Source organism: Tursiops truncatus, chromosome 6 (genome assembly GCF_011762595.2).
Source record: "Tursiops truncatus isolate mTurTru1 chromosome 6, mTurTru1.mat.Y, whole genome shotgun sequence".
Lineage (NCBI taxonomy): Eukaryota > Metazoa > Chordata > Mammalia > Artiodactyla > Delphinidae > Tursiops > Tursiops truncatus.
Window position 1 is genome coordinate 94,879,490 of NC_047039.1, and position 7,165 is coordinate 94,886,654.

Genomic DNA, 7,165 nt, shown 5'->3' on the forward strand with positions numbered 1-7,165 from the left:
AAATCTGAACTGATCTTCTCTCCTAAGCCTGTAACTCCTGTGGTTTTCAACTAGTGTCATCTCAACTTTTCCTGTCACTTGGGTTGAAAAATCTAACATTCTTATTAGAATGTCATTCTTTCTCCTCTTTCCCTCACACTATGTGTCCCATCCATCATGAAATCCTGTTGGCTCTCTTTCAAAATAATTGTCACTCATTTTTCACAGAACTAGAATAAAGAATCCTAAAATTTGTATGGAACCATAAAAGACCAAAAATTGCCAAGCAATTTGGAAAAAGAACAAAGTTGGAGGCAGAGCCCTCCCAGACTTCAGACAATACTACAAAGCTACAGTAATTAAAACAGCATGATATTGGCACAAAAACAGACATATGGAATGATGGAACAGAATAGGGAGCCCAGAAATAAAGCCACACACCTATGGTCAATTAAACTTCAACAAAGGAGGCAAGAGTATACAATGGAGAAAAGAGAGTCTCCTCAGCAAGTGGTGTTGGGAAAGCTGGACAGCTGCATGTAAATCAATGAAGTTAGAACACTCCCTCACACCATACACAAAAATAAACTCAAGATGGCTTAAAGACTTAACTGTAAGTCACAACACCATAAAACTTTTAAAACATAGGCAAAACGTTCTCTGACCTAAATTGTACCAATGTTTTCTTAGGTCAGTCTCCCAAGGCAGTAGAAATAAAAGCAAATAATAAATAAATGGGACCTAATCAAACTTATAAGCTTTTGTGCAGGAAAGAAAACAACAAACAAAACAAAAAACTTATGAATGGCTAGAAAATATTTGCAAATGATGCGATTGACAAGAGCTTAATTTCCAAAATATACAAACAGCTCATACAACTCAATAACAAACAAACAATCCAATCAAAAAATGTGCAGGGGACCTAAATTTCTCCAAAGAAGACATACAGATGGCCAACAGGCACATGAAAAGATGCTCAACATCACTAATTAGAGAAATGCAAATCAAAACTACAATGAGGTACCACTTCACACTGGTCAGAATGGCCATCATTAAAAAGTCCACAAATAACAAATGCTGAAGAGGGTATGGAGAAAAGGGTACACTCCTACACTGTTGGTGGGAATGTATATTGGTGCAGCCACTATGGAAAACAGTATTGAGGTTCCCCCTAAAACTAAAAATAGAGTTGCAATATGATCTTGCAATCCCACTCTTGGGCATATATCCAGAGAAAACTATAATTTGAAAAGATACACACACTCCAATGTTCATAGCAGCACTATTTACAATAGCCAAGACATGGAAGCAACCTAAATGTCCATCAACAGATGAATGGATAAAGAAGATGTAGTACATATATATCAATACAATGGAATACTACTCAGCCACAGAAAAGAATGAAATAATGTGATTTGTAGCAATATGGATGGACCTAGAGATTATCATACAAAGTGAAGTAAGTCAGACAGAGAAAGACAAATACCATATGATATCACTTATATGCGGACCCTAAAATATGACACAAATGAACTTATCTACAAAACAGAAACAAACTCACATACATAGAGAAGAGACTTGTGGTCACCAAGGGGGAGGGGGGGTGGAGGAGGGCTGGAGTGGAAGTTTGGGATTATCAGATGCAAACTATCATAAATAGAATGGATAAACAACAAGATCCTACTGTATAGCACAGGGAACTATATTCTATATCCTATAATAAACCATAATGGAAAAGAATATGAAAAAGAATGTATATATATAACTGAATCACTTTGCTATACAGTAGAAATTAACACAACATTGTAAATCAACTATACTTCAATAAAATAAATTTAAAAAAACAAAAATAGTTATTCCTCAGTATCTGCAGGGGGAATTGGTTCCGTTCCAGGATCCCCTGCATTTGCTCAAGTCCCTTATATAAAATGACATAGCACAGTTGGCCCTCTGAAACTGTGAACGGACATCCAGACACTTGCCACTTCTCACTGCCTCCCCTACCCCTACCCTGGTACCAGTCTGGATGGCTGGCGGCAGAGGTGGTGCCAAAGGGCATCTCTGATCCATCTTCCAAGATGAACAGAGAACAAAACAAAGAGAAACAGTAATACCATTGAACATATACAGTTGCTAGGCACTGTTTTACATGTGTTAATCCTTACAAAAACCAAATGAGGTAAGTACTTTCATAATCCTATTTTACAGATGAGAAAACAAGCACAGGGAATAGGAAGCTTGCTCAAGATCACATATCTAGACTCTGACAAAGCTGTGATTCAGTCCTGGAAAGTCAGGATTTGAGTTCATGATATTAACTATCATGAGAGACTCTTCCCTTCATATAAAAGTTGAAACTGATGGATTAGAAAAAACAAAGTTGAACAAATAAAACCCAAAACTGGCTCTTTGAAAAGAGCAGTAAAGTATAAAACTCCCTGGCAAGATTGATTCAGATATTCAGTAAAAATATGATTGAGAATGAGAAAGGCAACATACGTCACAACATAATTAGAAGAGATGAGATGTATACATGAGAATATTAGGTATAACTCTGTGGCAATAAACTTGAAAGCCTAGAGGAATTTTGCTTAGTGTCCAAAATTGACTCCATGTATTCGGCAGGACAGTCATGTTATATTGTGGTAACAACCTTCAAATTTCAGTGGCTTACCACCATAAATGTTTCTCTCTCAAACCAAACCACCCATCACAAGATGGCTGAGGACTCCAGACTTTGGACCATCATTCTCTGGGACCAGGTAGATGGAGTAGCCATGGGGTGCTGGCAATGTGACAAAGGGAGAGATGGATAAATTGTACACTGGCTCTCAAAACTCCTGCCAAGGAATGACACACATCACTTCTACTAACATGTTACTGGCCAAACAAGTCACATGTTCACACTCAACTCCCAGGGCGGGGTGTGGGTGGAGAGAGCAAACCTACCGTGTGCCCCAGGGGAAAAGCAGAAATAAAGGCATATGCTACAGAATGTTCTCCAAGTCTTCTGGTTTTTAATACCCAAATCCTTATGGAATATTTGTCTCTCTCAATATAATGGGTTTTTTTTGGCAGTTCTTTGGGGGAAAACTTATGTTTACATTAAAAAAATATAGTGCAACATTTTTAACAATCCGGAAAGAGCTTGAATTGTATTCCGCATACAACTGGTAGAACTTCAGGATTATCAACAAAAGTGATATGCATCTCATATTCTAAGAAAAGCATCACAGGCTTAGGTGGACACAAGGCAACCCTGTTAGTTTTTGGTGATGAAATAGCAATGTTTTAAGCTTTTTATTCCCAACATTACAGTTTACTGTTTATTTCATATAAGCACTTAATGTGTCTTACCTGGATTTTAGGTAACTGTTGGGAAGTTCTGGGTTCTGTGTAACATACTACAATTTTTTCTGCTTAAAATTCCAAGTGTTGGTTAGGATATGGAGGAACCGGAACTCTCATATACTACTGATGAAAAATGTAAAATGGTATGAACACTCTAGAAAAAGATGTCAGCTTCTTACAAAACGTAAACATACCTATGACCCAACCATTCCACTCCTAGGTGTAACCCAAGAGAAATGTAAACATATGTCCGTAAAGGGATTTGTAAATGAATGTTCATAGTAGTTACTTGTAATAGCCAAGAACTAGGAAACAACCCAAATGTCCATCAACTGATGAATGGGTAAACAAATTGTGGTATATCCATCCAACAGAGCGTTATTCAGCAATAAAAAAGAACAGACTATTAATAAACACAATGTAAATGAATCTCAAAATAATTATGCCAAGTGAAAGTAGAACAACAAAAAAGTACATACTGATGACTGCATTTATATAACTCTCTAGAAGACACAAACTCTAGAGACAGAAAGTGGACCGGTGGTTGCTGGGGGGCTTGGGTGGCACAGTGGGAGGGAAGGATTACAACGGGACAGAGAAAACTTTTGAGGACGATGGAGATATTCACTATCCTGACTGTGGTGATGGTTTCATGGGAACATCGGTGTAAAAACATCACATTTTGTACTTTAAATATGTGCAGTTGTCATATATAGGCTGTCAACTATACCTCAAGAAAGCTATTATTAAAAATAGGAAATAACTTTCCAGTTAGCATTTTCACACAGAACCTCTGATTTCATGAAACTGATTTTCATTTCTGAGGTTAAGTGGGAAATGCCTATATTTGGAGGACAAAACTAATGACTTCCCCACACTGTCCTGACTCGCAGGCCTCAGAGAGGAGGCTGGAAGGCTATTGTGGGTGGGTGCTTCCTTAGTTCCTAAAGGCATTGGGATCGCTGGGTAAATGAAGACTCCAAATTCACTCGCTTCCAGTGCGATGCTAGTTCCCCACCAGGCCCTGGTTCTGAGGGGGGGGGCCTTAGAACATACCTAGGGAGGCCCTGGGCTCTGATAGGCAAAACTTCTGGTTCCCAAACACTTCTGGGGGTTACCTCTAACCCGCAGGCAGCAGAGAACAACCAAACACCCACCCGCTGTAGGTTCTGCCAACACAGGGCCCCTGCAGGCCCTAATTCTAAGTTCTGCAACTCCTGCGTTGAGAGGTCTAGGGGATTCTAGACACGCAGGTTCTAAAAAGATTCTGTACCAGCCTCATACCTCCCTGTCAACCCACAGCCCTCTTGGGTGGCCTTCCCCTCCATGCTCCGCATCGACTTAGTTTCTCCGGCTCGCAGAAAGTCCGAGGGACCTCAGCATGAGCCCCTGGCCCCAGGCTTTCCGGAAGAGGCCTCCCAAAGTGCCGCGCGGCCTCTTCACTGCGGACCCTGCCCAGGCCCTAGGACACCGGGCTCTTTCAGAGCAGCGCGCAGGCGGCAGCGGCTGCGATGCGTGCAATCGGCCACCAGGCGGCGCCAGGCCTCCCGCAAATGTCCTCGGGGCTTCGCGCCAGACTCCTCGCCTCTGCCCAACCCAGGGGCCCGCCGCTGGCTGCATCTCTCCAAGCTGCGTGGAGACAAGCCTGAACCATCGGCTTTCGGGAGGCCACCTGTGAGGGGACCTAAGCCATTCTCTGGGGCTCCTCTGGGCACCCGGGAGAATCCGAAGGGGCCAATCGGCAATTTCCTTTCCTATTGTTTACCTCCTGGCCGGCAGGCCTGCATCTGCAGAGCACTGAGGTCTCCGCGGCTCCAGTTCTAGAATTCTAGTTTAGAGATACGTGGTGGAACCAACTCATTCCATCCTTACAGAAGCACTTTTTCAGCTTTGGCTGCACCTTTGAATCACCTGGGGAGCTTTAAAAAAAATCTTGATGCCGGGGACATATGGAACTTCCGCTCACTTTCACTGATGAAAGCAAGGCACAAGGCCAGATCTAATTTCCATGTGCCTAGAAGAAACATAAATCTTTGGTGGACGACACAAATATCACAGCCCTAGAGGAATAGAAAACTAGAAGAAACCAGTTACCAAAGATGATGGCCCAATGGTTTTACAGATACATTTTTTGTAATTTAATGATAGTCTCTAAAGAACAAATCCTCCCAAAGCTATTTGAATCATTTTCAGGTGGAAAACTCCCTTATATATTTTATGAAGTTACCATTATCGTAAAATCGAAACCTGATAAGAATCATTCAATAAAAATACACTATGGATGAATCTCAATTATGGAGATAGATACAAAAATTACAATTATTAGCAAACTGAATCAAGAAATGTATTAAAAGAATAATAACAGCCAACACATTAGATAGTACTTACTGTATGTCCGGCCCTATTCCAAATGCTTTGCAATATTAACTAATTTAATCTTCACAATAATCTATTATTTGGATACTATGATGATTATTATTCCCCTTTTACAGATAGGGAAGACATAAGTGGATTTGTATTATATTCCTTGCTTTAGAGCTGAGATGAAACAGTACAGTGAGGGAGTATTGCAAGCAGCAGCTCAGTGGTGGGGAGAAGCTTTCTACATATTTTTTCCTGGCCTTAAAGGAATGTGGCGATGTGGACATAGCTGTCAGTTTGCGGAAGAGGTATAGCAATATATGTATAATACAAGATGATCACTAATGTAGTAATTTCTTTGTTTTTGTTGAGCTGAGACTCATTTATCTACAAGAGTCTGAGTCAAATTAGTGAAACTGATTTGAGGGAACATAAAACAGTAAAGCACAGGCAAAGGCTGTCTCCTGAGCCTCCCACACACAGTCCCTCCTCTTCTTCTGAACCCTGCAAATCTGCTCTTCCATTTTTATCTGTATATACAGAGACCTCTAGTGCCTTCAGCCCACCCGGGCTCAACTCAGAAGACTGGGTCACATTCCAGAAACATCCATCTCCCTCCATCTGGACAACTCTTGTACCTACCATGTCAGTAACTTCTTGAATCTCAGCTTTTTTCAAGACCCCCAGGAGGCTGGACAGAAATGGAATGGGAGTAGCACGATGGCCGCGTTGTAGGAGGCGGGGAAGAAGGGTCATGGATTCCCTGCTCTTCTCTCAGAGGTTGACTGCTAAACCTGCTCTTCTTGTGTGTGTGTGTGTGTGTGTGTGTGTGTGTGTGTGAGTGACAACTAGGCCCGGTTCCCAGAGCCCAGTGTTTTATGAAGACATTTTCTGAAGCAATCTCCTTAGAGTTCCCATGTCTCCAATTTCACCAATGGGAAAAATGTTACAGGCCCCACATTCTTTGGTGTGAGCTGAGACACACTTGGGAAAATATTAGGACAAGAAAAGGGAGAAAGAGGATGGGTTCTCTAATCCTTCCCATGTAAGTCGGGAAGGCCACTTACTGAGGCAACAAACATGGCGTGCCTGTGTCATGCTAAGTGCTGTTTCAGCTGTTGGATACTGCAGTGAATAAAAGAAACTCCTTGACTTTGTTGCATTTACATTCTAGAGGGAGTCGGTACAGGAGTGGGTATAGGCAATAAACAAAGAAATATGAGAGGCCAGTCAGGAAAGGTGGGGAAAGAGTGCTACTTACACTGGGGTTTGGAGGAGTCCTCTGTGTCAGGTGACACAGAGGGGCCAGGAGGCCGTGAGGCAGCAGGTCATTCGGGTATCTGGGGGACGAGTATTTCATACAAAGGAAGCAGGAAGGACCGGGGTCCAGAGATAGGTTTGCTTGTGGGGTGTTTGAGGAAAACTGTGTGCAGAACTAGTTCGGGTTTAACGGAAACACGGGGATAGGAAGGTA